This window comes from Tursiops truncatus, chromosome 15 (genome assembly GCF_011762595.2).
Source record: "Tursiops truncatus isolate mTurTru1 chromosome 15, mTurTru1.mat.Y, whole genome shotgun sequence".
NCBI lineage: Eukaryota > Metazoa > Chordata > Mammalia > Artiodactyla > Delphinidae > Tursiops > Tursiops truncatus.
Window position 1 is genome coordinate 55,199,141 of NC_047048.1, and position 21,572 is coordinate 55,220,712.

The following is a 21,572-nucleotide window of genomic DNA, read 5'->3' on the forward strand; positions in this document are numbered from 1 at the left end:
TATAAAATTCCCACAGTTGATGGTCACTCCCCCGCCCCCCCATCGATATCTGTGATATCTATAACATCCAGTCCCTCAAACTGTGTAAAACAGGCGGAAAACTCTGATGATAAAATCTGCTCCTCCCCATGTAAGGTCAGACACCGTTCACGGTTCTTTAGCTCTCTCGAGTTGCTTGGGGCACTAGTCGGTTATTACTCGGTTGTAATAGCAACTAGACTGCAGCCTCAAGATGGAAGGTGCTATGAGAGTGCTAATTATTAGGTTTTTGTTTGTTCGTTTGTTTAGCCATGTGTTCAGATAGTCTTCAGTAGTGGCTCGCAAAGGGTAAACCCCAGAGAACAGCATTATCATCACCTGGGAATTTGCCAGAAATGCAAAATCTGGAGCCTCACTCCACACCACTGGCCTCAGAAGCCCTGGGGGTGGGGCCCAGCCACGTGCATCTTGAGGCAGTTAAGGTGAAGTCGCGCTAAAGATTGAGGGCCACGGATTTACCTGAGGCCTTTCCGCTCAGCCGCCCTTACCCAGCGGCATCTCGGGCTGCACCCTGACCCACGGAATCAAAACCTGCACTTAAACACGACCCTCAGGGGAGTCTGAGAAGCCTCGGTCTATATTACCGTGTTTGTATAAGGTAATGAGGACCTCTTCCCCAGTAAGTTAAAAAACCTGACAGCCTAACTGGAGAAACGGTGAAAGCGCCTTGACATCCAAACCATTGAGCCCAAGGCGCCGCAGATTGCTTATCTTCACTGAGAAATGACGGCTCGGTGTCAGGCTGAGTAAAAAGGGGGTACGAGGAGGGGGAGACTCCGGGCGAGCACTCCGTATTCCAGGTGGGTCCCCAGAAGCAGGTGTGACTGGAAGGCAGGAGAAGGGGGGCGCTTTCCACGCAGGGGGGCGGGAAATAAAATGAACTTGGAGGGCGGAGAGGACGACGAGGGGGGGCGCCTGGGAGGCCAAGCGGCTCGCTTAGCTTGGCAGGCGCTGAGGGGGAGCCCCTCCCTCGGGGGAGGCCAGAGGGCGGGGGTCGGGCGCGGAGAGGGAGGTGGGTCCGGGCCGGCGCGGGGGCGGGCGGCTCTGCGGCTCCCCGCCCCTGGCCCGCCCCTCCGCGGCGCCATTTTGCAGGCGGCTGTTGCGGGGACCGTAGGCTGCGGCGGTTACTGCGGAGCCGAGGCGCGGCGGCAGGACGGGAGCCCGGCGATCTGCAGCCAGGTGAGAGCCGGGCCGCCGCGCCCCCCGCCCGGCCCAGGGGCCGCACCTGCCGGGCCTGGCAGCGAGGGGCCCGCCGCGCCCACGAGGCCGGCCAGGCACGGCCCCCGCGCGCTGTCAGCGGCGCGGCCTGCGCCCCCACACCCTGGCCTGTTTCCGGGGTCCCCCGGCCACCCTGACCGCGGGGCCCCGGGATGCCCGGCGACCCGCAGCCCCGCCGGGTCCCCGGGCGCTCAACCCTGTCTGCGGCCGGGGCCGCCGTGCGCTCGGGCCCTCAGGCCGCGCCGCGGGGAGGCGAGTGGGGTCCCCCCCAGGACCCGGTCGCCGCCGCCTCCTCCCCGGCCCTCGGCCCGCGCGGCCTGGGGTCGCTCTCCGGTCGGCCGTCCGCAGGCGGTGCGCGCGGGCATCTCCGTGCCCCCAGGAATGCAGGGCCATCAAGAGGGGCAGCGGAGGGGGGTGCCTTTTACATTTTTGCCTTTTTTCTCCCCTACAGTGGCTGCGCCGAGTAATTTTAGGAGCTCTCGCTCCGACCCCAGGGCCTTTCTGTCTGGCTAGTTCCCCGGGGGTCGCCGTCCCCCTTGTTGCCACCTTGCTGGAAAGAGAAATTGTCATTTTCGAGTGTGACTAGTTTATGGGCGCAGAAATTTCTCCTTCCTATGACTCTAAATGTCCCTTTGATGGGCAGCTGATAGGGATTCGGCCTACAGGCTGGGGGTTTTAAGCATGACTGATGGGAAATTCTTGATTGTCAATCCAAAGGGTAAGTGAGGGCAACTGCGGGTGGAAGAAAGTCACTTATAAGGGATTTCTGGGTCTGAGGCATTAGCAGTTGCTGACTACTTTTAGTCGTGCAGTGATGGGAGAGAGGAGGGGGAAGATGCTGTCCCTGCTGATATTTGGACGTCTGTGTGCAGAGAAGGCTGGGCAGTGTGAGGACGTGCACAGTCTGATTTGAGCTGTCGTTAATTGGCATGTGATCTCCCTCACCCAGTTTCTTCCTCTCTGAAGCCAGAGGTTAGAACCACGGATGGTTGGAACATTTTAATTTTTATATTTTTGCATTTGAATGCTGTTGGACTGGGGCCTCGCCCTTCCAAGTTGTCTAGACCTGCCTTTTCACCTTTGCATATGACTTGGCCCACTTGACCCCTGAAGGTGAGTCTGGTGAGATTTATAAAAAGGGCCTTTTGGCTCAGAAATTCTGAATTCTGTACAGGGTCATGGTTGACTCTATCAGGGTCACTTGTGAACCTATCACTACTGGTCTCTTTTCACTCATCCAAAATTTAATAGCTTTGGGTCTCCTGCCTTCTAGAAGCCCAGCAGTGGGTGTGCACAGTGTAAGCCCTCATGACACACCTGTTAGTTAAAAGGGGGTGAGTAGGTGTGTCCAGCTGACAACCTGTTTCACCTGACAGCCTGAACATGCGCTGTCTGCTTTCTAGACTATATTGTTGCCAAAATGGTGACCAGCTTCTTTCTTTGAATACCAGGGCATTTCTCTTTTGGTTTCTTTGCTTGGAGTGAGGAGTGATTTTTTTTTTTTTAAAGAAACTAGGTATTTCAATAACTTTTCGTAGTAGTTCCCTCCCGCTCCCAAAGATGGTTGTGTGGCAGTTGTGTTTTCTGACTGTGGCACAGCCAAGCCGAGTTTTAATGTCTGTTAGGATGTTTGAAAACTGCTTATGAAAGTACCTGTGTAGAATATTGGATACGGTTTTGCTAGGTTTCATGCAACACTGCCTATCTGGTTTGTGTAGCAAAGGCTAGTGGATTTATAATAGCATTGCAGAAATGAGTTAGATGTACATCAGCTAATTTGGTGACAAGTGCTGTTAATCCAAATATTATTGACTAAAACCCAATCTTTTGCCTTCAAGTAGCCTAAGGTCTAGTGTGTTGGATACTGGAAATCCTGAGTTGGTTATTGCCACCATCTTCAGTGTCTCCAGAGACAAACTGGGGATCCATTTGGGTACTCATTTCTGGCATCACTGGTGACTTAAGGGTTTTTCCCATTATGGTTAAGGGAATTAAAAGTCAGCAGTCATAATTTGCAATTACATAGTGCTTTGTACTTGTAAATGAAAGCTTTTTAAAAACTTTATTTAATCCTCTTATGCTGTATTATTTATTTATTTTTGGTTGTGTTGGGTCTTAGTTGCTGCGTGTGGGCGGCGAGCGGGGGCTACTCTTTGTCGCCGTGCTCGTGCTTCTCTTTGGGGTGGCTTCTCTTGTGGAGCACAGGCTCTAGGTGCACGGGCTTCAGTAGTTGTGGCATGTGGGCTCAGTAGTTGTGGCTCACAGGCTCTCGAGTGCAGGCTCAGTAGTTGTGGCCCACGGGCTTAGTTGCTCCACGGCATGTAGGATCTTCCTGGACCAGGGCTTGAACCCATGTCCCCTGCATTAGCAGGCGGATTCTTAACCACTGCGCCACCAGGGAAGTCCCTCATGGTATTCTAACTTAAACATTTTGCAGTCCTTCCCTGACCTGTTTCCAGGCCTTGCCTAAAAACCTCCCAACATGCTAGTCTGTTCCCAGTGCCAGGTAACCTCATTAATTCATTTTCATTCCCTGCTGTTTTTCCAGTTATTCTCTCCTCAGAGGGCCTGAGTCTGGGCTTTCTTTCTTTCTTTTGCTGGGGAGCATTCCTGCTTCAGGTTAAGCTGTGAGCTACTACTAAGCGGTTTAAACTGGTCCTTTGTGCTCCTTGTGGCACTCTCTTCATTTTCTCCCTGGCTTTGCTATTTCTGGCCTGTTGTTTTGTCACCGGTTCTAGATTGTTGTCTCTCTAAGAATTGAGGTCTGCTTGCAACTTATGCTTTTCACAGGCCTCCCCACATTTAATACATGTATTGACTGCCGACTGTGTGCCAGGTAACGATCTTGGTGCTCCAGTTGCTGCATAGAGATTTCTTCCCCACACAGAGCTCACACTCTAGTGTGGAGGCAGACAATGAGACTTTGTGCTCTGAAGAAGAATCTGGCAGAATTGGGGGTATTAAGTGTTGCCGTGGGAGCTGAAATTGTAGGAAATGTAGAACGGGAAGCTCTGAGTCATCTTTGAGTGAAGATGTGAAGGAAGTGAGTCATATGGATATCTGGGGGAAGAACATTCCCGGGGAGGAAACTGCAGATGCAAAGGCCCTGAGGCAGGAGAAAGAGAATAACAATGGGAGTTGAATCATTTAAGGCTGTGTGGCACCTAGGAAGGCCTGTAGATTTTACTTTGAGGTGGGGTAGGAGCCATTGGAGAGTTTTGAATAGAGGAGGGATAGAGACATGCTGGTTGTTGATGTGTGAGAATAGAATGAAGTCAGGGTGAGCAGGGTAGGGCTGCAGGGCAGGCAGTGAGTACAGGGCTGAAGATGGTGATTGAGTGGAAGTGGGTGCCAGTAAGGTGGTGGTGAGAAGTGTCGGATTGTCAGGTGGGGCTGAGGAGATTGCTGATGGACCATCTGTGGGGGGTGAGAGAGGGAGTTCAGGGCAACGGCAGGGTTTCTGGCCTAAGCACCTAGAAAGAAAGTGGCTGCCCCAGGAGCCACATGCCGCATGATGCCAGCCTGATGCAACTAAATGCAGTGGTAAGGAGAGGGTGGATGTTTTGGGGGAGGTCTTCTTCCATGGAAATGTAGCTCTTCTTGGGAGCTTCTCATTGTCCTTTGTCTTAATTCTCTCCTCTGAGCTCAGGCGGGTAAGTCCCTCACCTCAGGTCTAGGTGGCCTCTAAGATCCTCCTTACCCCATGAAGGAAAGTTCCATCTACTCGTTTTTTCATAACCATGTCTTGCATTACTTCATATTTTTGTTGTTGTTGTTGTTATGCAGGCCTAAAATCTAAAGGTAGCACAAAAAGCAAAAATTCGGATTCATGAAAAATGGCCTCTGACAAGTCCCTACATCTTAGAAAGTGTGGTAGACATGATTTGCATATACACTATATACAGAAATATCTAAGTATTCAAGTGTAATGGGTACAGTAGTGGATACTGCATAGGCTCATGGAGAGTCATACTTAGGACTTCAATCAAGTAGTCTCACTGCCTGAGAACTTTTCAGCAACTTAAGGGTGCAGCTCTCAGCCTCTTCCTGTTGGCCATGGTCTTGACCCCAGTTCTTCCTTCATCATTGTTTCTCTGTAGCCTTGATGAGTTCTTCAGTTTCCTCCTTCAGTGAGGGGGTCAGGGTTGCACTGGGCCTCATGTTGCCTGGTTGCCACAAACCATGGCTTTTTACGGTCTGTGGTCCAGAAAGCCTTCTTTATTCACGGGTTCTTTCCACAGTTTTTCCCAAAGCAGCTGATCTTTAAGTCGCCTTGTGTCGGTTGCCCTGGGGCATCTCAATGAGTGCCTGGTGGCCACCTCTCTCTCATTTATGTGCATGTGACTCTTACTGAGTTGAATCTTCCTATCTTCTAAGTTGAACTCAAGAGCAGTTTAAAACTCTTCTCTCCAGGAGCCTCTCTAAGCAGTAGAGGGGACCCAAGAAAGACTAGACAGTGAGCCCCATGTGATAGGGCCAGTGCAATAATGATGGTGCCAGTGGTTATTGGCTATGTGCTGAACACTTGAGTTCACTATTGTTGGTTTCAACAGCTGGCAGCCAACATGGTTCTGGTCTGCATCTTATCAGTGAAGGAACTGGAGCTTGATAAACTTTTCTAACTTAACTCTTGGGTCTTGAATTCTGCTCTTAATGCGCCAGTAAACCTTGGGACCCTCAATGATAGAATGCTATTCCCAAGTCTTGCCTGAAGGTCTGTGTTTCTTAGCTCCTGTTGGCATAGAAGAGGGCAGGGAAACTAGTGTCAGTTGGTCAACGGGTGCCTAGCACTTCCTGTGTTTACTAATGGCATTTAATCACAACAGCCCTATGGTAATAGGTATTACTATTCCCATGTTACATCTGAGGATGCTGAAGTTGGTGGTGGGCAGCTCCTTGCCCAAGGTCATAGTAGCTGAGTCAGAATTTGACCGAGGGCTGGTCTGATTGCCATGCTCCATTGGGTGGGTGTGGGGGAGGGGGAGGTGGGAATGGCGTGAGTAAAAGTGGAGAGGCTTGTGAGAGGCTCTGAATGTGTCAGGATGGTTGGAGGGAGGCTGAGGCTGAGGTAGGTGGAAAGGGTGTACAGAGCTTAAAGGTCCTTTTCATACTATATTATGGGGCTTGAATTTTGTCTGGGAGACCACTAAGAAATTCCCAGAAGGGGAGTGACTTGTAAAGATGTGCATTGTAGGAAACTCTGGGGCAGTGTGGAGGGTACATGCTGAGGCTGAAGGAGAACAGATCGTCCTCGCTTTCTCCTGCCTCCTCTTATCCATCCTGTTGTTCATAACAGGCTCAGTGTTTTCTTCTCTGCACCCCAGCTTGGGTCCTTTGTTCCTTCCTTTCCCTCATTTATTCCTGCAGGCTCCTCCCACAACCCCCTACCCCAACACATGCACATTTCCTTTATACAGGCTTCCTTTGAGGTGGCTTCGCTTTGTTCAAGTGAAGACATACATGACCCAGCGTTAATTAAACCTGCATTAACTTTTCTATTCTGGACCAAGGCTTCATTACAGAGGTCTTGGTATAATGACTCTGTGGATGGTCTTCTCCCCTGCTTCTGATGAGAAGCACTGCTTGAAACGCTGTTTCTCACAATTCAGCTGTATTGGGATTTCAGTCTCCAATTCGGTATGGCTTTCTTGTCCCCTCTGCAGTGCTGGCTTAAATTCTTTGCTGTCTCCGAAGACATATCACCTGGTTGGGGGTACAACCTCTTCCTTGTCTAACATGATAGATGTTAAGCTTGAGAGTTTCTCATTCAGAAGGTCTGGGATGGGGCCTGGTCTGCATTTCTAACCAGTTCCCAGATGATGAGGATGCTGCTGATTGGGGAACCACCAGCACCTGTTTTTGTAAATCAGGTTTCACTGGGACATAGTCATGCCCATTCAAGAGACCATATAACCTGCAAGCCTAAAATATTTGCTATCTGGCTCTTGTAGAAAGTTTGCTTATCCCTGCTTCATAGTAATACTTATGTGGTCAGTGCTGAAAAGTTTGAGTTCAGGACTTCCCTGCCAGTGTAGTGGTTAAGAATTTACACTGCCAATACAGGGGGCGTGGGTTCCATTCCTGGTCGGGGAACTAAGATCCCACATGCCGTGTGGTGCAGCCAAAAGACACAAAAAGTTTGAGTTCATATTTTATTATCAAGAGCTCTTCCTTTTTCTTTCTTTTTTAAAAAAATATTTATTTATTTATTTAGGCTGCATGAGCTCTTGAGGCACGTGGACTCTTAGTTGCGGCATGCAGATTCCTTAGTTGTGGCACACGAACTCTTAGTTGCTGTATGCATGCAGGATCTAGTTCCCTGACCAGGGATCGAACCCCAGCCCCTCTTGCATTGGGAGTGTGGAGTCTTACCCACTGGACCACCAGGGAAGTCCCTCAGGAGCTCTTTCTATATTAAGACATTGCTTCACAAATTATTCCACAGAAGTATGGTATGGGGGAATATATGCATATTTTGAAGTGTTAGAGAGTATAAAAAGCATGACACTTTTAAGTCTTTTTATCTAAAATTAATGTAAAGTTTATATTCTATTCCAGAAACATCAGTGCTTGGTTTAACATGAAACACTTTTCCTCCCTAATCTTTGAGTAAAGTTGATGCTGCTAGACGTGTTACATTTGATCCTGCTTTCACTTTGTTTGAGAAATATGCTATTAAGATTTGCATTTTAAAAAAGTGCTAGAGAGGGTGTGGAGAAAAGGGAACCCTCCTACACTGTTGGTGGGAATGTAAGTTGGTGCAGCCACTATGGAATACAGTATGGAGGTTCCTCAGAAAACTAAAACTAGAATTACTATACGATCCAGCAATCCCACTCCTGGGCATATATCTTGACAAAACTATAATTCAAAAAGATACAGGGACTTCCCTGGTTAAGAATCTGCCTTCCAATGCAGGGGACACGGGTTCGATCCCTGGTCAGGGAACTAAGATCCATCTGCTGCGGGACAGCTATGCCCGCACTCCACAGCTATGCCTGTGCTCCGCACCTACTGAGCCCACGTGCTCTGGAGCCCATGTGCCACAACTAGAGAGCCCACATGCCACAACTAGAGAGCCTGTGCGCCACAACTAGAGAGCCCGTGTGCCGCAACTACTGAGCCTGCATGTTCTGGAGCCCTGGCGCCACAACTAGAAAGAAGCCCGTGCACTGCAACAAAAGACCCCACATGCTGCAGTGAAGATCCTGTGTGCTGCAACTAAGACCCAACATGGATAAACAAATAAGTAAATAATTTTAAAAATTAAAAAGAAAGATACATGTACTCCTATGTTCATAGCAGCACTGTTCACAGTAGCAAAGACATGGAAGCAACCTAAATGTCCATCGACAGATGAATGGATAAAGAAGATGTGGTACATATATATATAATGGAATACTACTTAGCCATAAAAAAGAGCAAAATAATGCCATTTGCATCAACATGGATGCACCTAGAGATTATCATGCTAAGTGAAGTAAGTCAGAAAGAGAAAGACAAATATCATATGATATCACTTATATGTGGAATCTAAAATATGGCACAAATGAACTTATCTATGAGACAGAAACAGTCTCATAGACATAGAGAACAGACTTATGGTTGCCAACGGGGGAGGAGGGGGTAGAGCAGGAATGGAGTGGGAGTTTGGGGTTAGTAAATGCAAACTATTACATGTAGAATGGATAAAGAACAAGGTTCTACTGTATAGCACAGGGAACTATATTCAATATCCTGGGATAAACCATAATGGAAAAGAATATAAAGAATGTGTATATGTGTATAACTGAGTCACTTTGCTGTACAGCAGAAATTAACACAACATTGTAAATCAACTATACTTCAATAAAAAATAAATTTAAAAATATTTGCATTTTTTGGTCATAAGTTGCGAATATATGCTCTATGCTTTGAATTCAAATCTGTCAGTTTATCTTTCCCATGCCTTCTCTAGCCCAAGATTTTATAAATATGCATGTATATTTTCTCTTAGTTCTTTTTTTAATATTCAGCTATAATTAGTATTTGTGTTAGAGTATGGCATGAAGTAAGGATTTTTTTCTCTACATTAATTCCAACACCATTTATTCATTAATTCATTCTTATTAACTTATTAACCATAATAATATGCTGAATCCTTATATCTGTCATGGGACTTAATGTGTTATTCCATTTATCTGTGTATTCCTTAGCCATGACCTTGCTATTTTCATCATAATAATCACTTTATAGTAGGCTTTACTATGTAATAGTGCCTATGCTCAATTTTTTTCCCAGTATGTTTCAGTTTAGGGTTTCAAAATAACTTTTAATGGGCAGTTTCATTGAATGTATGTTAATTTGGGGAGACTTCTCATCTTTATAATATTGAATTGTTCTGTCCATAAACAAATCTTTTGATTCATACAGATCTTTAATAGGTCTCATTTTTTAGATTCTTCCTAATGTATGGTCTACAGATCACTTACTGATTGCTCTTTATTTTAAAATGCTTGCTATTTAGAATAAGGTGATTTTCCTCCTTCTCCCTTACATATATACTGTTTCCTAATTGGTATAAAGCAAGTATACTGCATGCAGTCTATATCTCTTCTAACTGACCTCTAATGTTGTTCAGCTTAGTTAATGCTAGCCAAAATCTGTACACTTAACAAAATAAAAAGTTATTTCTTGCTCACAGGTTCTCCCCTAACTGGTGAGTTGGGGATTTAGACTCCTTCCATCTTATAACACAATTGACTTCAAACTCTGGCCTCTAAGTTTGCCAGACTTTGGCAAATTTTGTGTATGGACGATTTTTTTTATGGGTCAAGCTTGGAGTTAGTAGTATTTTCTTCCACAGTCTCTTAGCCCTATCCTAGGTGCAAGGGAGCTGGGAAACAGTCATTTTGTGTGTCAACAAGGAAAATGAAATAGCTGGTGCTGGTGTACTACCTAACCAAACTCTGTTATTCTTACTTTTCAGTTGATTCTCTTTAGTTTCTTAGATAGGCAGTCATAATAGCTGCAAACCATCATTTGTTGTTTTTTTTTCTTCTTAAATACCTCTTTTTCTTAATATAAACTGCAGAGTACTTACAGAACAGGTTTAAATGTGGTAGTGGTCCTTCTTATTTTCAATATTTATTGGAATGCATTATTGTATATAATCTTTAATGATAGTAAAGTGTCCTATTTTCAATGTCTTTTTCACTAAATTACAATATACATAGTGTTTTGAATGAACAAAGTTTGTCACCTTGACATTGACCCTGGAATTTTATGTACCATAAAAAAAATTCTTTGTAGAGTCTGTTCCTGTTTTTGTGGTAATTCTCCAAATTCAGTTTCCATGCTGATTTAAGGATGACCTCAAATTTCTTGCTGGAAGGAATTATACAAGTTATATCTTTCCTTCAGGTTCAGATATTCTGTGCTGTTTGCATCTTTTGTGTCAGGGATTCTGACCCTCAGTCTTTGAAAATGTTCTCTCCCTCAGAGAAGTTTTGTGGGTTCTTGTTTCTCATTATTTTTTCATCCCTGTGAAGATAAACAATATACTAGCAATATCGATTTTTCCCTTTTCTGTTCTCCTTTTTGTACCTGCTTTTTGACACCTAGTGTAAGTTGGGGCCCTGCATTTCCGGCAGGGATCCTGAACATCCTAGGAGCAGGAGGCTCCTCTGAACCCACGCAGAAGTCCTGGGAGGTAAATGGGGTAGGGAATCTTTTATTACTTCACTAGATCAATAAAAACAGACATGGGGTCCAATTCACTTTTTCTTTTTTAAATTAATTTATATTTTGGCTGCGTTAGGTCTTTGCTGCTGCGCGCAGGCTTTCTCTAGTTGTGGAGAGCGGGGGCTACTGTTTGTTGTGGGGCGTGGGCTTCTCATTGTGGTGGCTTCTCTTGTTGCGGAGCCTGGGCTCTAAGTGCATGGGCTTCAGTAGTTATGGCACGTGGGCTTGGTAGTTGTGGCTCTTGGGCTCTAGAGTGCAGGCTCAGTAGTTGTGGCGCACGGGCTTAGTTGCTTCGCAGCATGTGGGATCTTCCCGGACAAGGCCTTGAACCCGTGTCCCCTGCATTGGCAGGTGGATTCTTAACCATTGTGCCACCAGGGAAGTCCCCAGTTCACTTTTTCTAATGTTTAGTTCATTGCCTAGGGTGATGCTCCAAAGTGGTTTCAATTTTCTTTCAATTTGTTTTTGACTCTGAGATCTTGTACTTATTGTTTTGTTTCTTTTTTTGGGGGGGGGGTCGGCACACTAAGCGGCTTGTGGGATCCTTGTTCGCCGACCAGGCATCGAACCTGAGCCCGCCTGCATTTGAAGTGCAGTCTTAACCGCTGGACCGCTAAGGAAGTCCTTTGTTTTGTTTCTTGAATAGGTGTCAGTCAACTTCTACAATATATTTTCTAGACTTTGTTTTGACTGACTCATTTTTCATCAACATATATATGTCTGTGTGTCTGTGTGTGTGTATCTCAAAAACAAGTGTCACAAAAACATTATATGCTGTGTATTCTGATATTTTCTATTTCTATTTCACTAACTAAAAAAATTAGTGTGTCACCCAAAGCGATTTTGTGATCTGGTCATGAAATATAAGGCTCAGAAGTAAGGCCTTTGAGTTACTACGAATAAATAACCTTTTTATTGTATGGTAAAGGAACCATATGAGGTTCTGTGGGAATGACAGGGAAGGGGCACTTGACCGGCTAGCCTTAAAAAAAAGCATTATTGAGATATAATTCACACACCATAAAGTCTACCCTTTGAAAGGTACGCTTCAGTTGTTTTTAGATTTGTGTAACCATCACCACTATCTAATTTCAGAACATTTTTTTTCACCCCAAAGAGAAACCATACCTATTAGCAGTCATTCCCCTTTCTTCCCTCCCCCTACCAGGCCTTGGCAACCACTAATCTGTACTCTATTTCTGTGAATTTGCCTTATCTGGACATTTCATATAAATGGAATCATGCAATATGTGGTCTTTTGTGATTGGCTTTTTACTTAGCATAATGCTTTTATGGTTCATCCACCTTGTTGCAGGAATCAGTGCCACATTTTGTTTATCCATTAATGAGTTGATGGACATTTGGAATGTTTCTAAATTTCAGCTATTATGAATAATGCTGCTGTGTACATGCATATACATTCATGTACATGTTTTTGTGTGATCATGTTTTTAATTTTCTTTGGTAAATATCAAGGAGTGGAATTACTGGATTATATAGTAATTCTGTGTTTAAAATTTTGAGGAACTGCCAAACTTTTGCAGAGTGGGTGCATCAGCAATTTATGATGGTTCCAGTTTCTCCACATGCATTATTGTCTGTCTTTGAGTATAGCCATCTCAGTGGGTGTGAAGTGTGTCTTGTGGTTTTTATTTGCATTTTCCTAATGGTGTGGAGCATCTTTTCATGTGCTTGTTGGCCCATTGTATGTCTTCTTTAGAGAAATGTCTATCAAATCCTTTGCCCATTTTTAAATTGGATTGTCTTTTTATTGTTGAGTTGTAAGGTTTCTTAATATATTTGACATATGAGTCCCTTATCTGATATATACTTTACAAATAACTTTTACCATTTTATGTGTTGTGTTTACTTTCTTGCTGGTGTCCTTTGAAACTTCGAGTTTTAAATTAAACTTTCTGAAATTTTAATTAAAAACTTATGGTTTTTAATTTTGTTAAAGTCCCATTTCTCTTTTTTTGTTGCTTGTACTTTTGTTGTCATATCTAAGAAGATTTACCCCTGTGTTTTCTTTGAAGAGTTTTATAGTTTATCTCATAGATTTGGGTCTTTGATCCTGTTTGTATATGGCGTGAGGTAGGGGTCCAACTTCATTCCTTTATGTGTGGATTTCCAGTCATCTCAGCAACATTTTTTGAAAAGGCTATTCTTTCCCCCATTGAATTGTCCTGGCACCCTTGTCAAAAATCACCTGACAAATGTTAAGATTTATTTCTGAATTCTCAATTTTATTCTGTTGATTTATATGTTTATCTGTATACTGGTACTATACTGTCTTAATTACCACAGCTTTGTATTAAGTTTTGAAATTGGAAAGCGTGAGTCCTCCATTTTGTTTTTTTCCAAGATTGTTTTGACTATTCTATGTCCTTTGCATTTCCATTTGAATTTTAGGATCAGTTTGCCAAATTTTTGCCAAAAAAGCAGATGGAATTTTTGATAGTGATTACACTGAATCTGTAGATCAATCTGGGTAGTATTGTCAAGAATTATATATATATTTTTTAACATCTTTATTGGAGTATAATTGCTTTACAATGGTGTGTTAGTTTCTGCTTTATAACAAAGTGAATCAGCTACACATATACATATATCCCCATATCTCTTCCCTCTTGCATCTCCCTCCCTCCCAGCCTCCCTATCCCACCCCTCTAGGTGGTCACAAAGCACTGAGCTGATCTCCCTGTGCTATGCGGCTGGTTCCCACTAGCTGTGTATTTTACATTTGGTAGTGTATATATGTCTGTGCCACTCTCTCACTTTGTCCCAGCTTACACTTCCCCCTCCCCATATCCTCAGGTCCATTCTCTAGTAGGTCTGCATCTTCATTCCCCTCTTGCCCCTAGGTTTTTCATGAACATTTTTTTTTTTTTAGATTCCATGTATATGTGTTAGCAAGAATTATATATTTTTAATTGAAAAATTTCTTGAGAATATATGTATCTGCACTAGGAGCAATACATTCTGATATTTTCTTCTAGTCTGTTCCATTCTTTTATTTATTTTTTAATTAAAAGTTGCTGGCCCCAGCCCGCTGCATTGATTTCTCTACTCTGGTGGGTCATTATCTGATGTTTGAAAAACATGCTTCAAGTCAGTGGTCCTTAACCTTGACAGCAAATTGGAATCAACTAGGGTGCAGTTGATCAGAATACAGCATAAGCATAGAGGTTTTAAAAAATCTCGCAGGTGATTCTGGTGTGCAGCCGGGTTTTGAGAACCCTTGCTATAAATGAACTAAAATGCAGATATTTACCGCTTTTAAAGACTTTGAATAGTTGACTAAACATACTGTGAGATCCTCGTGTGGAGCATTAGATCACTTTGGTGAAGAATGTATTAGAGAGGTCTATGCACTTTCTCTTAATTTAATATAATCACTGATGTTATTCTCCCAAGAAATGATTTTGCTTTTGACTTCCTCCCGGGTATGTGTAGTTGTCCCTAATCTGTACAGAGAGCAAGGATAGAGTGGAGTCCCTGGAGAGTGTCTGTTATTTCTCAGGAATTTTAGTGTTCTTTTTCTTTTCGCTCTAGGAAATGGGGTGATCTGCGAAGAATATGCAGGAACTTCACAGTGATTTTAGGGATTATGATATGGAGAACACAGAAGCTGTTGGTTAGAATCACTCTTAAAGTATATGTAGCAATTGGTCAGAATTAAGATAAGAATTACTGGAAAAAGATCTGGAAGTGGGACTGGTATCCTGTCTTAGAGATATTAAGGAATATTAGGATTGTGGTGAAAACTCATACACAAAATAGTTTCGTTTACTCATTGATGATCCTTTTTTTTCTGATTTATTTGAAAGTAAAATGTGTGTATATATGCATGCATACATGTATGTTTATTTGTGTGTGTTTCAAAATAGAGATCATACAGGGCCTTTTTCTTTTCTTTTTTTTTTTTTGCTGTGGTGAACATAATACAGTGGTGAACAGCCTTGTACAGAAATCTATATGCATCTTTCTGATTTTTTTTTCTTCAGACTACATTTTTGGAGGGGATATCATTTGCATTTTTAAGGCTTTGATACATATGTAACATATATGCCAGATACTTCTGCATCCAGGTTAGGGAATTACTGTTATTATTTAAACTTAAAAAAATTTTTTTAAACAATTTGGGTGAAGGATAGAACCATGTTTCTTTTGCTTTTCTTTGATAACTAGTGAGTTTGAACACTTTTTAATGAGGTTTTTTTGCCATTTGTATTTTGTTTGGCTTACTCATTTCTTTCACCAATTTTTCTAGTCTTGTGTTCATCTTTTTCCTGGTGATTTATAGCAGTTCTCTTTTTTTAAAAAATTTATTTACTTTATTTTTGGCTGTGTTGGGTCTTCGTTGCTGCGTGCGGGCGTTCTCTAGTTGCAGCGAGTGGGGGCTACTCTTTGTTGCGGTGTGCAGGCTTCTCATTGCGGTGGCTTCTCTTGTTGCGGAGCACGGGCTCTAGGCACATGGACTTCAGTAGTTGTGGCTCGTGGGCTTAGTCGTTGTGGCTCATGAGCTCTAGAGTGCAGGCTCAGTAGCTGTGGCACACGAGCTTAGTTGCTCCGCGGCATGTGGGATCTTCCTGGACCAGGGCTCCAACCCGTGTCCCCTGCATTGGCAGGCGGATTCTTAACCACTGCACCACCAAGGAAGCCCAGCAGTTCTTTTTATATCCAGGATATTAGCACTTTAAAAAATGTTACAGATATTTTGCCCATTTTGCCTTATAATTTTATTTTATGATGTATTCAAGACATACATTTTTTATTTGTAGTTCATTTTTCTTGGGGTTTAGTTTTCAAAATAAAAATCTAATCTTTTTTCAAAGGAAATATTTTTCTTAAAGATGAATAATCAGAACATGATTTTGTTTAAAATATTTTTTAGATTTCAAGTTTGCTTGTCTGTTAAAATATGCTTGGGATAATCAGCTGAATTAAAAAATAAAATTTGAACTTGAAGAGTTTTCAACATCTTGGTCCCAGTAAATGGGAACTTTAAGTGGTATGGTCTGAAAGTTGGGTGCTCTTATTCTAAGCAGCCAGAAAGTGAGGCTAGGTGTCATTTATAAACTTTCCACTCAAGTTTTAAATTTTGGTACTTTTGGTGTTTAGTGCTTGACCCTTTGGGCACATATGTCTATTTTGAGTTGATGGAGCTCTTGTGCCTTAATTCCTTACTTTTGCTCCAGTACTATTAAAAAATAGAATTTGAGACTTCTGCATCATACTTTGATAATAGCCTTATGTGACTCTGATGATATCCTTTAGGCTTTTTTCAAAAAATGGGCTTCCCCTTGTATTCCAGGTCTCTAGAAACACTCATCCTAACTACATTTTAGGGCTAACTCCTCGAGGTTGTGGGCCGGGAACTTAGTGTAGCAGAGGCATGGAGTAGGCAGTAAGAGCCCTCTGCCATCCTGGCACTGTTTTCCTCTCCATAGCTTCTCAGGAGAAATGAGTCTGGTCTGGGTTCTGGTTATCCTGCTGCCTCTACTGGGTGTGAGTCTCTGCTGCAGGATTTCTAAACTCTTTGTGTTCCTTCTCCCACCCTCCTTTGTTGAGCACCGTCTTTGGGCAGAGTGCTGGGTCAGGCACTGGGGCACAGTTTGGGAGAAGCAGCCTGTCTGGGACTCTGGCATGACCATCTCCAGGTCTTCACTAGTTTTGAGTTCAAAATTTTGACTCCCGGTATTTTAATCTGGTCAGTATCTAATTGTGATCACTCCTAGACATTTTGGAAAGGTTTTAGAGTTTTTTTTTTAATTGAGGTATAGTTGATTTACAGTGTTGTGCCAATCTCCGCTGTATAGCAAAGTAACTCAGTTTTACACATATAGACATTCTTTTTTTATATATTATTTTCCACTATGGTTTATCCCAGGAGATTGGATATAGTTCTCTGTGCCATACAGGGAACCTTGTTGATTATCCGTTCTAAATGTAATAGTTTGCATCTACCAACCCCAAATTCCCAATCTTTCCCTCTCCCCCTCCCCGTTGACAACCGCAAGTCTGATCTCTATGTCTGTGAGTCTGTTTCTGTTTTGTAGGTAGGTTCATTTGTGCCATATTTTAGATTCCACATGTAAGTGATATCATATGGTATTTGTCTTTCTCTTTCTGACTTACTTCACTTAGTATGATAATCTCTAGTTGCATCCAAGGAGGTTTTGGGTTAGTGTACATAAAACAGGCTTTTCAGCTTGATTGAGCTGGGCAGTGCTCATTCATACACTGAGGCACAGTCTACTAGGGAAAATGGAACCATTTGTGTTAGCTGAGTTTGAGTTACTATCACCACTGATCTTTGCCATTGGCTTGTGATATTAACTTGGTCATTTTGCCAAGAATATAAATCAGGCATTACTGCCTGATTTAGGTAATTAGGTAGATTGGCAAGACCCCCATTTTTCTTGAACTAAGTTTTTATTATCCCATTTGTAATATGGGATTAAATAAGTGAAGGAAAGGCATCTTATTTTTTTTGAAAGACAATTGCAACTTAAGCATGTGGGCAAAAATTTTTAGTGACTCTTTTTGCATATGTATTTATGAATTTTAAACTTTTTTTCTAATCACAAATATAATACAAATTCATAAGTAATGTATAAAACAAAAAAACATAAAGAAATGACACCACTTGGAATCTGACACCCAGGGAGGATCACTGTTAATGTTTAGGTAAGTGTCTATACTGCCTGGCTTTTCAAATAAGTGTAGTTTTTATATAAAAATGGTATTCTGCCTTTTTTCCCCCCACTTAGTAGCAGTTCATGACTATTTCCCCATGTCATCAGATAGTGTACTATAGAATGGCTTTGTAGTATTTTATCATAAAGTACTTTACTGTGATAATTTACTTAGACTTGTTCTACAACTAAAGTTAATATAATTATACTCATCTAGTTATTTTCTTGAACAGTGATTTTATTAAATATGCATTTTTTAGAGATGGATGTTACATATATTAAAATGATTTTGAGCAAAAACATCTGGCTGAAAATAATGGTGACTGTTTCTCTGATCTTGGAATGGAGAGGGACTTTCTAAGCATGAAAGTGATAGAAGAAATTGCAAAAAGATACTAGATTTGACTTAAGAGAAATTAATTAAAAAAATCCTTCATTTCAGGTGGTACAAACAAAATGGAAAAAGCAGTCTTTTGCTCTTTCTGGGGATAATTTTGCAACCCAACAAAGAGTTAATGTGCTTAATTTATAAGGAGCTCTTACAGATGAACAAGAAAAAAAACAAACCTATTGAAAAAAATGGGCAAAAGTCACTTACAGTTCATAAGAGAACTGTAGACATATGGATCAAAGAAATCAGGATTAAAACCAGATGTCATTCTTTGCATGTCATATTTGCAAAAGTTAAAAAAAAAATCTAGGAATGGCAAGTGAGGTTAACATACAGTTTTCTTCTCTTGTGCTTTCTTTGTTAGCTTGTCAGTTTTTCCAGAAGAAATTGGGAAGGTTACCAATTTCCCATTTCTTACCAGGAAGATTAGGAAATAACTGGCCTGTGAATTTGTCTGAGTCTGGCACCTTTCTTTATTCTTTTTTAAAATAAATTTATTTATTTATTTATCGGCTGCATTGGGTCTTCATTGCTGTGTGCGGGCTTTCTCTAGTTGCGGCAAGCGGGGGCTACTCTTTGTAGTGGTGTGTGGGCTTCTCATTGCGGTGGCTTCTCTTTGTTGCCGAGCACAGGCTTTAGGCACGCGGGCTGCAGTAGTTGTGGCATGCGGGCTCAGTAGTTGTGGCACGCGGGCTCTAGAGTGCAGGCCCAGTAGTTGTGGCACACGGTCTTAGTTGCTCCGGATCTTCCTGGACCAGGGCTTGAACCCGTGTCCCCTAAATTGACAGGTGGATTCCCAACCACTGCGCCACCAGGGAAGTCCCTGGCACCTTTCTTGTGAATAATTCTTTGCTTTCGTACTTTTCTCTATTTGTTTATTGTTACTTATTCAGGATTTCAAAAAACAGTTTTCCTAAAAAAATTGCTCATTTCATCTAGATTTTCAGGTACATACACATGTGCTTCTTTTATAAGTCCTTTAAAATATACAAACTAAATGAAGAGTATATAGTATTTTTGTGTTTGCCCTTGTTTTCAGAAGATATTTTTTGTTATATTCAGCAAGTATCGTTATAATTTTAATTGAAGAGCTTTTGTTTTTGTTTGTTAAATCAGGAGTAGGTGTTTTGTCAGCCTGTTTGGCATCTACTGAATTGATATAATGATTTGGCTGCTCATAGTTTCTGACTTGTGAATGGTATTGGCCCTGGGGTTATCCCTTTCCTGCTTCTGAAGTGTTAACATCCCTTTTTAAGGAAATGGTAAAATGCAAAAATGACAATTCTGTATTATTCCTACCACATTTTTTTGGTGACTTTTTTTTCCTCTAGGAAATCAAAGTCTGGCAACCCCAGCATGTAGCACTTTTGCACACCCCAATTAAGAAACAAGAGAGGACTTCCCTGGTGGCTCAGTGGTTAAGAATCTGCCTGCCAATGCAGGGGACACGGGTTCGAGCCCTGGTCTGGGAAGATCCCACATGCCATGGAGCAGCTAAGCCTGTGCGCCACAACTACTGAGCCTGCGCTCTAGAGCCTGTGAGCCACAACTACTGAGCCCACGTTCCACAGCTACTGAAGCCCATGTGCCTAGAGCCCGTGCTCTGCAACAAAAGAAGCCACCGCAATGAGAAGCCCGCGCACCGCAACGAAGAGTAGCCCCCGCTCACCGCAACTAGAGAAAGGCCACTTGCAGCAACGAAGACCCAATGCAGCCAAAAAATAAATAAATTAATTAACTTATTTAAAAAAAAAAAGAAGAAGAGAAGCACTGTAAACAGTTTCCTGTGAGTGGGGAGTGGCCTTTGTTGGGGGAAAGTCGGGTGGCACGTCATTGTTCTCCCTCCACGTGACGTCTCCTCTGAAATGCTCTCAAGGGCCTGGGCTATGATGTCAGCTGGGTAGCCTTGTGTGCAAAGGGCAGGTTTTCATGTTTCCAGAGTACAGTGGAGCCTACGAAGGGGAGGGGTGTTACAGGGCCACTTGACAGAAGTTCAAGGATGCTCACTTGATAACTCAGTCTTGTTTTTGTTGAGTGGCTCCTCCTGCTTAATTCCTTTCTCAAGATTCCTTTCTTAAAAATATGTTTGCATTTCCCCAATATTACTGATAGAACCTCTGACCCAATTCTGTGTTTTGGTCTCTGATACTTGTTCAGTAGCGTAGAAAGTGAGTTCTTCCAAACACTCATCTTACCAATCAGCTTAAAAAAATACTTTCCAAAAATAAGTATTCATAGAGTCATAGTACTTTCACTTTCAGAATTTTTCTGTGATTTGTCTAAATGATATTTTGTTAATTGCAACTTTGCCGTCATGGAACCTTTTTTTAAAACAATATTTTTTAGCTTTTTAAATGATTTATAAAAGAAGCATATGCATGTTGGAAAATAATTCTAACTTGTCAGAATTGGATAAAGCAAATTTTGAAAGTCATACAGACTCTTATGCCCCCTACACTCAAGGCAGCTTGATGTTTAGCCATCCCAACCCATTCCTGTGTCCACAAGTATGTTCTATGTAATTATACTTTTAATAAAAGTCAGATTATACTATACATGTTGTGCAACTTGCATTTTTCAAAGTACAAAGTATATAATTTGTTTCACTAAAAAAAGATATTCTTTTAACGCTTTTCTTGTTACTTTTTTCCATGTTCTTCCCACTATTCCTCTTCTTGACTAATCTTCACTGATGGATACCTCCCTTTTGACTCTGTAAATTTTTAATAAACATAACTTAAAATTGATTTATGGTTATGAAGATTTTATTTTGGGAAGTAAATTACCCCCCCGTTTTTTTTTTGGCAGGAAAAAACCATAATTTCTCTATTCATATTCTAATCATTTAAAATGACTAGTATTTTTTGTCCCAAACAGCAAAAGACCAATGTTTAGTTTCTGAAATTAAAAAAAAAATACAGGATCACTGGACACTCGTTGAAGCCTGGAACGGGTATAACTCTGATGGCATTTGTGTGCTTATTTACCTAGAGTCATCTGTGAGTGGCAATGCTAAGTTGCCCTAGAACAAACAGTGAAGTTGAAAGATTCACAGCCTAAATATTTTCCAGTGAAGAACTTGTTGGTGTCTGGCTAAACTATAGTCATCTCATACGTTTTTCTTTATAATGGAGGGTCAGGCTCATAACCGGTGTTGCATTGACTATTCCAGAGACGCTGCCTGAGTCAGGCTCTGGGTTTTTATTGTGAAATGCATGCATAGGTACAAGCATGTATAAAACACGTTCATTTAATAAACAGTAAGATGAATATCTGTCTACCAAGCTTAAAAAAACAGAACGTGACCCAGCTTTTTTGGAAGCACACCCCGCCCCCCAACGTATTGATACATTTTTAAGAGGCTTTAAAAGAAAGTGATTTTTGAGTAATTAAGTCTTCTGTTTTCCCACAAATACAGTACCTGCAGTTTATTCTAGTGGTAGCATTGAAGGCAATGTAGAGTCATAATGAAAAGTGAGGGTTCTGCTGTCACAGTCCTG

The 21,572-nt window shown here is 42.1% G+C and overlaps 1 protein-coding gene across 1 annotated transcript in view; it reads left to right on the plus strand.

Annotated features, from left to right (window-relative positions):
• The first annotated feature begins 1,098 nt into the window (after positions 1 to 1,098).
• SLC23A2 (solute carrier family 23 member 2) overlaps positions 1,099 to 21,572 on the plus strand; it is a 147,865-nt gene continuing 127,391 nt past the window's right edge. Inside the window, exon 1 of the mRNA XM_033839087.2 lies at positions 1,099 to 1,218. The gene's annotated coding sequence lies outside the window, so the exon portion shown is untranslated. The remainder of the gene's footprint in view (positions 1,219 to 21,572) is intronic.